This window comes from Mobula birostris, chromosome 13 (genome assembly GCF_030028105.1).
Source record: "Mobula birostris isolate sMobBir1 chromosome 13, sMobBir1.hap1, whole genome shotgun sequence".
In the NCBI taxonomy this organism is placed as follows: domain Eukaryota; kingdom Metazoa; phylum Chordata; class Chondrichthyes; order Myliobatiformes; family Myliobatidae; genus Mobula; species Mobula birostris.
This window is the reverse complement of record NC_092382.1, coordinates 103,400,797-103,418,329: the sequence shown is the minus strand read 5'-3', so window position 1 is coordinate 103,418,329 and position 17,533 is coordinate 103,400,797.

Genomic DNA, 17,533 nt, shown 5'->3' with positions numbered 1-17,533 from the left:
TATAAGTTAATTGTTGTCCTCTGCTTTCCCCCCTATTTACCTATCCCTTCATTCCATCACAGGGGGTTCAGTCCCAAACTTCCTTCCCGCTCTTTATACCTCAGTTCCCGGAGTCCCGGCAACATCTTCGTAAATCTCCCTCTGCACTCTTTCCAGCTCAGTGGCCTCTTTCACACAGCAGGGCGACCAAAACTGAACGTACTCCAAAGTGTGGCCGCACCGACGTCTCGTACAACTGCAACGTGACCTCCGGACTCCCGTGCTCAGTGTCCTGACTGATGTAGGCCAGCGAGTCGATGTACGATCCCCCTTGTCGCATGTTTTCTACCGGAATCACGATCCGCTTTATTAGCTTTGATTTATATGGCCTGAAATGCGTTCTTTTACAGCATCAGTATGGCGCAAATATGTAAAATTAAGGTGCTTTACTAAAAATAATAAATAGCTAGAAATGTGTTGAAAGATGTGATATCCCAGGATTTGGAGTTGGTGATTAGGACTGACAGCATGTGTGTGCTGAGTCATCACATCCAGTCCACGCACACAAAATATTGAGACAAAAATCATGCTGAGGATTGGTGGAAGCGGAGAGCCGGGGAGGGAGAGGGTTTTGCTCTGATTTTGACGAGGGTATTTTGACGTGTGTTGCCCGGTTACAAATCAATCCCACGAAATAGCGAGCAGTGCACCGTATGCAATTAAACGATAGAGCTTCAGGGTTCTTAATTTAACTGTAGGGTTAACATCGAAAACAAAGAGAAAAAGCGCACATTTTAACGAAACAGTCTAAAGCGCTCGCTGTAGCTCACTCTTTTCCCGTCTGTTCGTTCTCCATCGATTTCCCACGGGCGTCGTCACCTCTCGACGCCATTCCAAGTCCGCTCAAGCCTGCAGTTTCCGCCTTCCCCGTTCTGGCATCGTCTCTCGGCATCTTTTCTCGAACAAAAGCCATCGAACCCAGGCTCCCGGACACACAAGAAATTAAACCATCCCCATCGTGGGAGGCCACACAGTCCTAAGGGCCGATTATCTCTAGTCAGAACAGCTCGAGAGAATCTATCTGTCAGCAGCTTCCAGCACAGACGACAGCCTGCTGCAGCTGCTGTGTTATACGAAATGCAGACCAGCCACAGCCCTGCAGAACCTCGCGTCATGCTGTCTTCAGCTTCTGAGAGACGGCGCACCGCACGATCTAGTTTATCTGTGCATGTTCATGCTCTTTCTGTGCCTGATGCGAGACACTGGATAGAAGCTTCCTTCACTGTGCGATCTGAATGTGGAACAGCCTTCCAGATGCTGTGGTTGGAAACAACTGCGACGATGGTCCAAGCCTTCAAGAGCCGGGTGCACAAACTCCTATCCTCTCTGGGAGGGAAGTCACATGCTTCTTCATAAGCGATCATGAAGGGGACCCGGATGGCAATGCTTGGTTTTTCGCAGGTAGGGTTAATACCTGACTTTCAAGAGCGCTTGTGAGTTATGTTCCGGCTGGACTTAATCCTTAAACTGCCGGAAAAAAGTGCGGGAAAAAAAAACAAAAAAACAGGTGCTGTTTTCTCCCGATAGGGATTAGTTGTTAGTTCCAAGTGCTCCCGTCACGTTTTGTCGCCCTAAAAACTTATCCTTCAATTTCTTTGAATTATGGACGTGTCGGGTTTCGGTGGGACTCAAGTGTAGACCAATGAATACTTTTTCACCAGGATTTATTAGCGACCACAAAGGCAACAGTCTTTCAAAAACAGAATGCAGACACGAATCCGAAATGGCAGGCAGAGGTCTTAACCAGAAAAGGTAGTCAGGCGAGAGCAGACAAATCCAGAGCGCACAGGCAAAAATCAGGTCCAAGAACGGGCAAAATCCAAGACTCAGAATCAGGCAAAATCGGTTGGCAGAGGCCGTGATGACGGGCTGGAACGACACAGGTCAGAACTGGGACGAACTGGCAGAGAATGCTAGTCAAGGCGGGGTTGAAATGGGCGGGGTAATGAGTGAAAATTAGAAACAGGTGGGCGCAAATGAGGAGACGAGCAGGTAATTGGAGAAATTCCAAAAAGGAAAGGGGCTGGGCCAGAACCCACATGGCCAGGTGAAAGATAACAGAAGTTAAAGACTGGCGTGATCCAGAGCTACCAGCAGAGGCCCTTCAACCCAGTGTCCAGGCCGGATCCTTAACAGGAGAACAACATAATTCCCTCTGTCCAGCGGAGGCCATCATAATCATCATGGCTCCAGTATTTCTACTACTTCTTAATGCTTCTCAAGAGTATATATGATATTTTTATGTTTTATCGCTGAGCAGCAGTGAACCACCTGTTTGGCCTTTCCGAGTTCTCTCTGGGAACTAGTTGACTTGAGCAGCATTTCTGATCTGGCTATTGTTCACGATCGCACTAAACAACAATAAAAACCTTCACACACTGCTGCTGCAGAGAAACCATTACATCAGCAGTAACATTTCCCAGGGCGTTACATGCACAGTAATCGAAGGGATTTTATTTCACAGGATTTTGTTTCCAATTTTATCGACGATGAACACGGAACCTACTGGATTGGAAAATGCGCAGACGGGTGAGGTTTGGACTGTTACGGGTCGTTAGTGTGGGAGTGACTCGAGGCCGTAGGGAAAGAGTCGGACGGTGGGGTTAGTTTTCAGACTGACACGAGGCCGTGGGGAGAGAGTGGGTCAGTGGGATAAGTTTCGAGACTGACACAGGTCCGTGGGGAGAGAGTCGGGCACTGATATTAGTTTGAGTACTGACACAGATCTGTGGGGAGAGAGTGGGTCAGTGAGAGAAGTTTGGAGACTGATGCAGGGTTTTAGGGAGAGTGCGACAGTGGGATTAGTCTGTTGACTGATGCAAGGTGGGCGGGAGAGGATGGTAGAGTTGGATTAGTTTGGAAACTGACTCGGTGCTGTCGGAGAGAGTGATGCAGTGGGATTCGCACGGCGATGTAGTCGGGGCTGTGGGGAGAGCGCGGTGTTATGGAATTAGTTTAGAGACTGACATGGGGCAGTGGGGTAGCGCAAATTAGTGGGATTAGTTTGGCGACGGTCTCCGGTTGTCTGCTAGATCTGTTTTGTCTCTGTTGAAACTGTCTAACTCTCTTTGATAGGAATGTGACCTCTTATCTTCTCTACGAGATGTCCCATGGATCGCCCAACTGCAGTAAGTCCCACTCGGACCAACAGAGTATCATTTTCGAAAGGAAACACAGATTCATCTGCGAGAAGTCTGCACTTTTATACCCTGATATTCCTGAAGAGATCCAACGTCTCTGTCCAGAACCTGACTGGCCGACCTCAATCATGTGACGACACTCCACGTCTCCGCATTCAATCTACCCCATTCTCACTCCCCCATAATTTCATCCATCCCCTCCCTCTCTGCCTTCCCTCCTATCCTATTCTCCTCCTCAACTCGCATCGCCATTCTCCCCCACTACTCACACTCTCCCCATCTACTCCACACTTCTCCCCTCCCTGTGCCGCTCTCCCCCGCTCCCGCCCAGTTACACCCCCTTTCTACTCCTCTTCTCTTCTTCCCCTTCTTCTCTCTAACTCATTCCCTTTCTCCCTCTTCCTCTCCTCCTCGGACCCCATTCTCCGCCTCTCCTCTCTCGGTTCCCTCCACCCGCTCTCGCCTCAATTCTGTGTGCACTGGCCCTCAGTTCACCAACACAAAGGAAAAAGACTGTGCACATTCACACTGTCTGTGCCTCTCCTGGCTTCATACCTACGCTTCAAGGAACGAAGTCCCATCCTTCTTGCTCTCTCTCCATAACTCAGACCCTCGAGTCCCGGCACCATCCTCGTAAATCTCCCTCTGCACTCTTTCCAGCTCAGTGACATCTTTCCTACAGCAGCGCGACCAGAACTGAACACCAAACTCCCAGCGCGGCCTCACCGACGTTTTGTACAACCACAACGTGGCTTCAGCGCGGTACAAAGATATAAAATTCACGACAATTGGGAAAATTAATAAATACTGCAAAAAGGTGAATACCGAGGGAGTGTTTAAGTGTTCAGGGAGCGTTCGCAATCTGATGTCGGAGAGGAAGCAACTGCTTGTAAATTGTTGAGTTTCCCGGCTCCTTTACCCCTCCCCGGTGGTACCGATCAGCACAGGGCATTTCCCGGCGGAAGATGGTCCTCGCTGATGGATGCGGTCTTCCCAAGTCATTCCTTCTTCAACATGTCCACGATGGAGGAGAGGGTTGCGTCCATGATGGAGCTGGCTGAGTCTAGAACCTTCTATGGTCCATGGCGACCCTCTGCGTTGCAGCCTCCACACCAGGCGGCCATGCGACAAGACAAAATGCTCGACACAGTACATCCCTAGAAATGTGCGAGTCCGGTTTTGATATTAAAATCACTATCTTTATTAGCAGCTACCTGTAATATAGTAACTTTAACAACATGAACAAAAGTTAACGGTATTATGTGTAGGTGTGTGTGTAAATATAACTATTGAGCCTGGAAGGGGCGTGGGGCGTGGGAAGTCTTAATGTCTTCAGGTGGTAAAATAGGAATGTTCAGTAATCTACGAAATAAATTATGGGAGAGAGACATTTGTAATCCAAGGTAAAACGTATAGAAAAGTTAAGTACAAAATATTCCACAGGGTTCACGCTGGTAAAACGAGATGACAGTCGCCGTAGGTCTTGTCTGACATGACGTTCCAAATGCACATACGAATTATCACCGAAAGTGACCTGTCACGGGAATATCGTCTTCCAGAGGTTACCACACGGCATACCCAGGCAACCTAAAATCCACTCCTATGGATCCGACAAAGTGACGGTCACACATTCGTTGTGCACCGTGTTCCGATGTTTAACCCCCTCTGTGGGCAGAGGAAATTTGGAAGTCTTAGCTGCGACAAGCTGAGGTATCGGCTTCCAGTGTTTCCGTCTCTCTCTCTCTCTCTCTCTCGCTCTCTCTCTCCCTCTCTCTCTCACTGTGTTTAATCTTCACAAACCACGGCAGCCAGTGACTGACATCATTGCCCCGCCTCCCTCTGGCGCTCTTAAAGCGACAATCCACAGTAAACGAAACCTGCGTGTTCGGAACAACACCGACCCACCACACACTCCCGTGGTCAGACACAGAGTGAAGCTCCCTCCACACCGTCCCATCACACACTCCCGGAGTCAGACACAGAGCGAATTTTCCACAACACAGATTGGCTACACAGTCCCGGGGTGAGAAACAGTGTCAACCTCCCTCCACAGCGTCCCATCACACAATCCCAGGGTCAGACACAGAGTGAATCTCCGCCCACAACGTCCCAGCACACACTCCCGGGGTCAGACATCGAGTGAAGCTGCCTCCGCACCTTTCCATCAAACACTACCGGAGTCAGACACAGAGTGAATCTTCCTCCACCCCGTCTCAACACACAGTCCCGCGGTCAGACACAGAATGAAGTCCTCTCCAGACCGTCCTATCACAGAATTTGGTAGACAGACAGAGAGTGAAGCTCTCTCCGCACTCTGCCTTCACACATTCCTGTTGTAATAGTCCAAGAGAGGCTCCGTAGATTGTTTTCCATTTTAGGCATTTAACAAAGGAATTTAATTTCACCGAATTTTGTTTACCACGCTCATGTCACGCATATCCCTGCATACTGGATATCTTGCGGACTGGCAGGATCAGTGCCCAGGGATTATTTTACTGATGACACAGGCTGTGGGGAGAGAGCTGTTTGATGGGATTATTTTTGCGGATTGACTGCTAGAGCTGTTTTGTCTCTGTTGAAATTAGTTAACGCTCTTTGAAAGGAAAGTGGCCTCTGGTCTCCCGGACGTGGTGTATGATCGAATGTACGCCTGCAGTGACTGCGGCTCGCACGTAGAGAATGACATTTGCAATCGATATCACGGTTTCATCTGCGAAAAGTCGGTATCTTTGTTCCCGAATGTTCCTGGAAAGATCCAGGGTCTCTGTCAACAGACAGTGGGGCCGATTTGAAACAGGAGACCACCCCTCTTTCTCCCCATTCTCCCTTCGTCCACTCTCACTCCTCCATCCTCTCAAATTCCATCCTCACCCTCTCTGACCCTCCTCCTACTCCATACCTCTCCTCCTCTTCACCCCAATTCTCCCCACTACACACCTACAGAGCTCTCCCCAGCTATCCCATTCTTTCTCGTCATTCCACCGCCCCGGTCCCGCTCCTCTCCTCTCCCTCTACCTCTCTCTCCACACCTCTCCCACTGTTTCCTCGCCCTTTTTAATCCCGCTGTCTTTCTCCGTTCCCTCTGTCTAGCCCTTTCCCCTCTCTCCCCCTTTCTCCCCACTCTCTACCCCACTCTCTTACTCCGCTCTCCGTTTTCCCTCACCCCTCCGTCTCCCTGAATTCCCTATCTTTACGCAAATCTGTGAGGTTACAGATACGCTCCAGGTGTCGTTCTTGATCGGAGCGATGCAATAGCAATTTTACCACAAATACACTGACACACGTAATTCTTTTCAAACCTTCATTCTCTACTCATAACATGTCATAGGGGAAGTTACAGACTGATCTCCCAAAAGAACCAGTCCAGACACTGCCCCCGAATTACACAATTCCCCACAATTTATAACACTGATCAGGTAGAAGAAAATCTTACGATTGCAAGATTAGACAATATTAGAATCATTTCAATCACATGCTAAGATACAACTAGATGTAAAATAATCATTGGTCAGTTAGTTATAATTATTCTAAGCCAAAGCTAGCTCATCAGTTCCTCATTCGGACCCTTCCCCTTTTCTCCAGAACATTCCAGCCCTTACAGTATACTTCCCATATTTAGCTACACCGTCAGCTGCTTCTGAAGAGAGGATAGTTCCTTATTTGAGCCCTTGCCGAGCTTTAGACAATAATGACTGGTACGTCACCCGTTGCAGAGTGAAGTTTCTTTCTGACTTGTCCAAACTTGTCCAAAGCAGTAAGCTAAGACGCTTACAAGTTGATCGATTATAAGTTAATAGTTGTCCTCTGTTTTTTCCCCCTATTTACTTATCCCTTCATTCCATCACAGGGGGTTCAGTCCCAAACTTCCTTCCTTCTCTTTATACCTCAGTCCCCGGAGTCCCGGCAACATCCTCGTAAATCTCCCTCTGCACTCTTTCCAGCTCAGTGGCCTCTTTCACATAGCAGGGCGACCAAAACTGAACACCGTACTCCAAAGTGTGGCCGCACTGACGTCTCGTACAACTGCAACGTGACCTCCCGACTCCCGTGCTCAGTGTCCTGACTGATGTAGGCCAGCGAGTCGATGTACGATCCCCCTTGGGGTGGGGGAGGGGTCTAATGACCAAGTGGAGGAAAGTCTCCCAGGTCAGGTCTCTGGCACTGATTTCGGCTCTGTGGTTTCAGAAGGGGAGCGGAGGGCCAGCTGAGGCGAGCTGTGATGACAGAAGATTATTTATTCGGGGAACAGAAAAGAGGTTCTGTGAGCGAGAGATTCCAGGATATATTTTGCCTCCCGGGTGTAAGGGACGCTACCACTCGGATCGGGTCCTCAGCCATCTTAAGTGGGAGGGTCAACAGGCAAAGTGTGACACGTGCTGGTGTGGCCAGAAATAGGAAGACAGCACCCATTAAGAGGTGGTTAAGTGTTCGAGGTAGGATTGAGGGCTTCTGATAGTTAGAGCAGTAGACATGCCTGGCAGGAGAGTTGAGTGCTCCTCTTGCAGGACTTGGGACGGGAGGGAGTCCTCCAGGGTGTCTGACAACTTCACCTGTAAGTATGTCATCCGGCTGTAGCGTCTAACACCGGGCGTTCGGGAGTTGGAGCTGGAATTGGATCATTCGGTAAACTGAGGGGTGATAGAGAGGACATATTGGGATGAGGCCTGGAGGCCGCGCCACACCGACCCACATTGCGCCGACCTTTCATTTATTCCGTCACCGAGCAAATCTCACAGTTTCCACCTGAACTGGACTGGAACTGACATCCCAGCGGGTGGTTTTGGCATTAAAAAAGGAGGAGGGGTGGGGTTTGAACTAGAGATGGAGGGGGATGAAAAACAGAATGCCAAACAGATAGTGGAGCGGTTGCTGGGACAGATGTTGGGAAGACCAGAGACAAAGTCAGGAAGCAAAAGTTTGAGCCTGCTGGGACTTGTGTTCTGAGATGCCTACATTTCAATGCAGGAAGTATTGTACGAAGGACAGATGAGCTCAGAGCAGGGATCAAGGCTGGAATTATGATATTGTAGATATCAGTGAGACGTCGGCACAGGGCGAGCATGACCGTCAGCTCAACATTCCCGGTTTTGGGTTTATTCGTCGTGATGCAGCGGGAAGAATTCAAAGTTGAGAAGCGGCTCTGTTAGTCACTTTCGATTCATTGACAGACTCATGGAGAGAGAGATGCAAGTGGCTCTTTGCCAGGGATGTTAATGTGCAGGGAATACAGGGAGATGATTGCTGCGCAGTCAAAAGCGATTTAGCTCAATTGGTATATCACAACATTGTGGACCGAAGGGTCTGTTCGGTTTGGTGATTTACGTTCACTACTCCGCAGCAGGCTCAAAAACACAGATTTCAACTCATCAGGTGGGAAGAGTAGGGATTGAGTAGATGAAGGAATGTAACGACGTTTTGTGAAACACAGGGAACGACACTGCAGACTGCATAGGCAGTGTGCGATCCACACAGCCCTCACCGTGACACCGACACACCACTCACCGTGACACCGACACACCACTCACCGTGACACCGACACAACTCTCACCGTGACACCGACACAACCCTCACCATGACAACGACACACCACTCACTTTGACACCGACACAACTCTCACCGTGACAACGACACACCCCTCACCGTGACAACGACACACACCTCACCGTGACACCGACACAACCCTCACCGTGACAACGACGCATTGTCACCATGACACTGACATAAGCCTCACCATTACACGACGTAACTCTCGAACGGACACTGATCAACCAAGTACCGTGACACCGACAGGCATCTCACCGTGACCCCGGCACATCGTCCGCCGTGACAAGAACGCGCCGTTCATCGTGGCGTCTGTACACGGACAGGAGCTGCACTGTAACAAAACCACACAGCTCAACAATAACAACATACCGGTACGGCCTGCACAGCAACACGGACTCGCACCTCAACGATACCGACATAACGACACGCCTTGCTCTTTAATACGGACACGCTCCTCCTTGTCTCCATAACTTACCCCCACTCTAAAACACGTCCCCGTTTCCGCCAACCCGTCACTCTCCTGCAATCCGCCTTCTCTCTCCACTTCACCACTCCCGTCTCCGTCACCCCGTTCCCTTACAAGCTACCCCGTGTCCGTGACGCACTCCCTCTTCTACGCACTTCTCATCTCCGTCATCTTCACCTCCACCGCCCCTCTCCATTTCCGTGACGCTTTCGCTCCCATGCACACCTCCCCGTATCCGTCATCTCCTGAACCCCCGAAGCCCCTCCCGGCTCCGTAAGCCTCTCGATCCCCGACGCACCTCCACCCCCACCCCCAACTTCTCCGTCGCTTCCCCGCACCCGTCAAATCTCTCTTCCGGTGTTCTGAGGGAATTGTGCAGAGAATGAGGTAGTGTTTACAACTGCCCCTTTCCACAAGTTATCCATCTTTCGCTTCAAAGCCTCTCCACAGCCGTGAGTTCTCAGGCCGGTTGTGTGAGGCCACAGCAGTTGCTCCCAATGGCTGCAACCGCCCCACCCGTTCCCTGGCCACGACTTTCCTCTTCTTCCTTCCTCTTCCCTCAGCACACCATCCGGTTGCACACACACCATCTCCGGGAGAAGCGCACGACCTGAGACTCCTGGGCACCGAAGTGCTCGGTATTGGTGAGAATGGGGAGTGGGGGACGGAAGGAGCTTCACACTCAGGTGGAGTGTCGTTCAGTACTGCGGGGCTGGGGATAATTCAGATAACAAACTCCGGGAATGAGTGATGGGATAACCTATAGTGAGCATCCTTGGTTGACTGACTAAGCGTGTGTGTTTTGAGGAGGTCTGGAGGTTGTTTCGCCCAGGGTTTCCCTCAGCGAGTGTGTGACGGGACGGTGTGGAAGGAGCTTCAATTAGTGTCTGACTCCGTGTAGGTATGATGCGACTGTGTGGAGGGAACTTGCTTCTGTGTCTGTTACCGGGAGTGTGTGATGGGACAGTGTGGGGGAGCGTTACTCTGTGTCCGACCCAGGGTGTGTGTGTGATGGGACGGCGTGGAGGGTGATTCACTCTGTGTGTGACCCCAGGTGTGTGTGATGGGACGGTGTGGAGGGAGATTCACTCTGTGTCTGACCCCGGGAGTCTGTGATGGTACGGTGTGGAGGGAGTTTCACTCTGTGCCTGACCCCGGGAGTGTGTGATGGGATGGTGTGGAGGAAAACCCACTCTGTGTCTGACCCCGAGTGTGTGTAATAGGACGGTGTGGAGGGAGATTCACTCTGTGTCTGACCCCGAGTGTGTGTGATAGGACGGTGAGGAGGGAGATTCACTCTGTGTGTGACCCCGGGTGTGTGTGATGGGACGGTGTGGAGGGAGATTCACTCTGTGTGTGACCCCGGGTGTGTGTGATGGGACGGTGTGGAGGGAGATTCACTCTGTGTCTGACCCCGGGAGTGTGTGATGGGACGGTGTGGAGGGAGTTTCACTCTGTGCCTGACCCCGGGAGTGTGTAATAGGACGGTGAGGAGGGACGTTCACTATGTGACTGACCCCGGGTGTGTGTGATGGGAAGGTGGGGAGGGAGCTTCACTCTGTGTCTGACCCCAGGAAAGTGTGATGCGACTGTGCGGAGGGAGTTCAGTCTGCGTCCGCCCCGCGAGTTTGTGATGGGACGGTGACGAGGGAGTTTCACTGTGTATTGCCCTTATGGAGTGCATTATTCGATGATGTGTACGGAGCATCACTGATTGCGTGACCCTAGGTGTTTATTTTTGTTGCTGTTGTGTGTGTTTCACTCCTGATCTCACACTGGAGTGATCGATGTGCAGGAAGCTTCTCTCTTATCGAAACCTTAAATTATGTTTTGGATTGTTGTGGAGGGAGCGTCACTCAGTGTCTGTTTCCAGTAGTGCGAGATCGGATTACATGGAGCAAGCCTTGCTCTGTCTCTGACTCGCAGTCAGTGGTCAGATGATTTCGGGTTTTGAAAAGACTCCAATCAGAGGTCGGGAGAGAGAAAATGGTATTTCACACGTTTGGCGACTGTGCATTAAAATGCAATACTTCACTAAAGTTTACGGCGTTTGATCAGCAACCAATCACGGAGCCGGAATCATTAGCATGTTCAAAAAAACAAAGTAGTAGCAAGCGGAGCGGCCATTGTTGGACTGGGCACTACCTGACTGGTCATTCGATGATTTATCGATTCCATCCGTTAGAGAGCAGAGGTTTGAGTGTTTGTGCAGGGGACCGCGTTGCATCTAGTGATGGTAATACCATTGGATACGAGGTTATTACAGAAAAGCATAGGTATTACCTTGGGTTTAGTTTCTTACTGAGGTTTACATCACAATCGGATGCAAATACACCAGAAGGCGTGTATCTCTTAACTCTAGGGTGGAAATGTCTAATGCCAGAGGGCCCGGGCTAAGGCGAGAGAGGGTATGCTCAATGGAGATGAGTTTGATAAGTTTTTTTTTTTTTTTTCGGAGAGATGGGTTGGTGATTGGGAAGTACTCCCAGCCCTGGTGGTGGAGGGAGATTCATAGAGGCGTTTAATTGGCTCTTTAACGGTCACGTTGGTATGCAGGGATTGGAGGGAGACGGACGTTGTGTCAACAGAAGGAATTCAGTTAAATTGGTATATCACAATCTTTGGGCCTAAGGTTCTGTTCTGTACTGCGATTAAGGTTTTCTGCTGTGCATGAAAGATCAGGCAGAGATTTGCGCTCACCTGACGGGAAAAGCAGGCGGTTGGGGAGATCAGGGAAATTGACGATGCATTGTCAAGCAGAGGGAAGTACCACTTCACAGACGGCAAAGGCTGTGAATGAGACACACGGACCTCACTGTGGCACGGTCACCGACTTCAGGGTGATGCTGAAAGACCCCTCACAGTGTTTCGTTTTCATAGAACATAGAACATGGAATAGTGCAGCACAGTACAGGCCCTTCGGACCACAATGTCGTGCCGACCCTTGAACCTTGCTTCCCATATACCCCGCCTCATCTTGAATTCCTCCATATACCGGTCTAATAGTCTCTTAATTTTCACTAGTGTATCTGCCTCCACCACTGACTCAGGCAGTGCATTCCACGCACCAACCACTCTCTGAGTAAAAAACCTTCCTCTAATATACCTCTTGAACTTCCCAGCCCTCACCTTAAAGCCATGTCCTCCTGTATTGAGCAGTGGTGCCCTGGGGAAGAGGCGCTGGCTATCCACTCTATCTATTCCTCTTAACAGCTTGTATACATCGATCATATCTCCTGTCATCCTCCTTCTCTCCAAAGAGTAAAGCCCTCGCTCGCTTAATCTCTGATCATAATGCATATTGTCTAAACCAGGCAGCATCCTGGTAAATCTCCTCTGTTCCTTTTCCGATGCTTCCACATCCTTCCGATAGTGAGGCGACCAGAACTGGACACAGTACTCCAAGTGTGGCCTAACCTGAGCTTTATAGAGCTGCATCATTACATCGCAACTCTTAAACTCTATCCCTCCACTTATGAAAGCTAACACGCCATAAGCTTTCTTAACTACCCTTTCCACCTGTGAGGCAACTTTCAGGGATCTGTGGACATGTACCCCGAGATCCGTCTGCTCCTCCACACTACCAAGTATCCTGTCATTTACTTTGTACTCTGCCTTGGAGTTTGTCTTTCCAAAGTGTACCACCTCACACTTCTCCGGGTTGAACTCCATCTGTCACTTCTCAGCCAAATTCTGCATTGTATTAATGTCGTTTGTAATGCAATGTTAGACAATCCTCTGCACTATCCACAGCACCACCAAACTTTGTGTAGTCTGTAAGCTTGCCAACCCACCTTCTACCGAGACATCCAGGTCATTAATAAAAATCACGAAAAGTAGAGGTCCCAAAAACTATCCTTGTGGGACAACACTAGTCATAATTCTCCAATCCAAATGCGCTTCCTCCACCATGACTCTCTGCTTTCTGCAGCTGAGCCAAATCTGAATTCATCTTGCCAAACAGCCCTGGAGCCCATGCCTTCTGACTTTCTGAATAAGCCTACTGTGTGGAAACCTGTCAAATGCTTTCCTAAAATCCATATATATCACATCCACAGCACTACGCTCATCTACATGCCTGGTCACCTCCTCAAAGAACTCTATCAGGCTTGTTAGACACGATCTGCCCTTCAGAAAGCCATGCTGACTGTCTCTGATCAGACCATGATTCTCTAAATGCCTATTGATCCTATTTCTAAGAATATTTTCCAACAGCTTTCCCACCACAGACGTAAGGCTCACTGGTCTATAATTACCCGTACTCTCCCTACTACCTTTTTTGAACAAGGGGACCATATTCGCCTCCCTCCAATCCTCCGGTATCATTCCCGTGGACAACGAGGACATGAAGATCCTAGGCTCAGCAATCTCCTCTCTCACCTCCTGGAGCAGACTGGGGAATATTCCGTCAGGCCCCGGGGACTTAGCTGTCCTAATGTATTTTAACAACTCCAACACCTCCTCTCCCTTAATATCAGCATGTTCCAGAACATAAACCTCAGTCATATTGTCCTCACCATCATCAACTTCCCTCTCGTTGGTGAATACCGAAGAGAAGTATTCATTGAGGACCTCGCTCACTTCCACAGCCTCCAGGCGCATCTTCTCACTTTTATCTCTAATCGGTCCTGTCTGCACTCCTGTCATCCTTTTGTTCTTCACATAATGGAAGAATGGCTTGGAGTTTTCCTTTACCTTACTCGCCAAGGCCTTTTCATGCCCCCTTCTTGCTCTCCTCAGCCCCGTCTGAAGCTCCGTTCTTGCTATCCCTATATTCCTCAATAGACCCATCTTCTCTTTGCTTCCTAAACCTCATGTATGCTGCCTTCTTCCACCTGACTAGATTCTCCATCTCACTTGTCACCCATGGTTCCTTCACCCTACCATTCTTTATCTTCCTCACCGGGACAAATTTGTCGCTAACATCCTGAAAGGTATCCCTAATCATCGACCAAATGTCCATAGCACATTTCCCAATTCACATCCACATCTCTAGCCTTATAGCCTCATATTTTGCCCTTCCCCAATTAAAAACATTTTTGTCCTCTCTGATTCTATCCCTTTCCACGATAACTTTAAAGGCCTCGGACCGATGGTCGCTGTCCGCCAGATGCACACCCACTGAGAGATCTGTGAGCAAATCGGGTTCGTCACTTACTTCTAGATCTAATATGTCATTCACCCTCGTCGGCCGGTCGACATACTGTTACAGGAATCCGTCCTGGACACACTTAACAGACTCTGTCCCGTCTGAACCATTGGAACTTACCAGGTGCCAAACAATATTCGCGAATTTAAAGTCTCCCAAGGTAACAGCCTTATTATTTTTGCACCTTTCCAAAATATGCCTCCCAATCTGCTCCTCGGTATCTCTGCTGCGGGCAGAGGTGCTATAGAATTAACCAAATGGAGTAACTGCTCCCTTCCTGTTCCTGAATTCGTCCCATACTGACTCAAATGCTGATTCTGCTACATCACCAACCCTTTCTGTAGCTGTAATAGTATCCACAACCAGTAAAGCTACCCCTCTCCATCTTTTCCCACCCCCATTCTTTTTCGAGCACTGAAATCCTGGAATATGGAGAATCCATTCCTGCCCTGGTGCCAGCCAAGTCTCGGTAATAGCCTCTAAATCACAATTCCATCTATGTATCCAAGCTCTGAGATCACTGACACAACCCCTGTCGTGACAGGAACACGCCCCGCATCGTGACACCGATACAACGAGACGTTGTTCCGTAGCAGAACCTCACCACCAAAAGACAGCGACGCAGAGTCAGGCCTTTCACAGTAACACGGAAACACCCCTTCCTGTATGCACTGTACCCTCCCTCGCTAAAATCCCTCCCCGAATCCGTCAAACTCTCCCTCTCCTGCACTACTCCTCGTCCCCGTCACATACTCCCTCCACTACACCTCTTTCGTCTCCGTCACGCCTCCCTTCCTTTCACCCTACCATTCTCCGTGACCCATTGCCTCACCTGCACACATTCCCTAACTTCCTTACCGCCCAGCCCTTCACCATGACAAGCTCCATCCAGTAAAACCCTTCAAATCTCGGCCACCGCCCCTCGCGCCTGCCTCTCTGTGCTCAGCGGCAATTGTGGGAAGTCTGAGGGAGAAATGATGTGTGTTGCTGCACCAACCCCTTCCACCGAATATCTATCGCCAGGCTCTGAGCCTCTCCAAGCTCTGCATGCACAGGCCGGTCATGTGGTTCCACACCATTTGCATCAGTATCTGCAATCTCACAACCCCTTCCCTGGCCTCCTCTCTCCTCCCCTTCCTTCCCTTTCCCCTTCACGCAGCACACCATCCGGTCACACACACACAGACACCATCTCTGAGAGGCACACACAGTTCGAGACTACTGGAACGCCGAAGTGCTGGGTATTGGTGAGTGAGGAGAGCGGCAGAGGGTGGGGACTGTGCACATTTTCTAACTCCAGTAGAGTTTGCTGCGTTGGTGCGGGTGTACTTCAAATATCTGACCGCGGGTGAAGGATGGGACAATATGTTGTGAGTTTCACAGTTTGTCTGAACAAGGGAGTGGGTTTTGGGATGGTGAGGAGGGAGCTGCATTCTGTGTCCGACCACTGGGAGTGTGTGATGGTACACTGTGGAGGGAGCTTCACACTGTGTCTGACCCCGGGAGTGTGTGATGGGACGGTGTGGAGGGAGCTTAATTCTGTGCCTTACCCCGGGTGTGTGCAATGGGTCGGTGTGGAGGGAGATATACTCTGTGTCTGATTCAAAGTCATAGGTTAGGGGATTTTGGTGTTTAAACAGCTTCCAGTCAGAAATAGGGTGGAAGAAAATGGCGACTCACACGTTCTGCTCCAACGGCTGCAAGCTGAACAGCCGTTCTGTCGCCTCCACTCTCCTCCCCTTCCTTCCTCTTCTCTCAGCACACCATTCCTTCTCAATGATTCTTAAGTGGGTGAGTGCGCAGCCGGAGGTCCTGATGCATATACAGCGGCATGCAAAGTTTGGGCACCCCTGCTCAAAATTCCTGTTACTGTGAATAGATAAGCGAGTAAAAGATGACCTGATTTCCAAAAGGCATCATGTTAAAGATGCCACATTTCTTTAATATTTTAAGCAAGATTACTTTTTTAATTCCATATTTTAATGTTTCAAAATAACAGAAAGGAAGAGGGCCCGAAGCAAACGTTTGGGCACCCTGTATGGTCAGTACTTTGTAACAGGCGCTTTGGCAAGTGTGGTAGCGTGTAAACGCTTTCTGTAGGCAGCTAAACGTTTTTCAATTCTTGTTTGGGGGATTTTCGCCCATTCTACATTGCAAAATGTTTCTAGTTCTGTGACATCCTTGGGCCGTCTTGCATGCATTGCTCTTTTGAGGTCTATCCACATATTTTGGATGATGTTGAGTTCGGTGGACTATGAAAGCCACGGTAAATCCTTCATCGTGCGCCTCTTGAAGTAGTCCGTTGCGGATTTTGAGGTGTGTTTAGGATCATCCTCCTGTTGTAGAACCCATTCTTTTTTCATCTTCAGCATTTTTTGTATTTTTTACAGAAGTTCATCATCAAACATTTCCATAAGATGTATTTCAAATACTGTATGCAAACCCTATCTCCAGAAAAGTTTGGATATTTTCCAAGATGCAATAACATTGAACATAGAACATAGAACATAGAATAGTACAGCACAGTACAGGCCTTTCGTCCCACAATGTTGTGCCGACCCTCAAACTCTGCCTCCCATATAAGCCCCCACCATAGATTCCTCCATATACCTGTCTTGTAGTCTCTTAAACTTCGCTAGTGTATCTGCCTCCACCACTGACTCAGGCAGTGCATTCCACCGCCAGCCACTCTCTGAGTAAAAAGCTTCCTCTAATATCCCCCTTCAACTTCCCACCCCTTACCTTAAAGCCATGTCCTCTTGTATTGAGCAGTGGTGCCCTGGGGAGGAGGCTCTGGCTATCCACTCTATCTATTCCTCTTATTATCTTGTACACCTCTATCATGTCTCCTCTCATCCTCCTTTTCTCCAAAGAGTAAAGCCCTAGCTCTCTTAATGTCTGATCATAATGCATACTCTCTAAACCAGGCAGCATCCTGGTAAATCTCCTATGTACCCTTTCCAATGCCTCCACATCCTTCCTACAGTGAGGTGACCAGAACTGGACATAGTACTCCAAGTGTGGATAAACCAGAGTTTTATAGAGCTGCATCATTACACCGCGACTCTTAAACTCTATCCCTCGACTTATGAAAGCTAACACTCCATAAGATTTCTTAACTACCCTATCCACCTGTGAGGCAACTTTCAGGGATCTGTGGACATGTACCCCGAGATCCCTCTGCTCCTCCACACT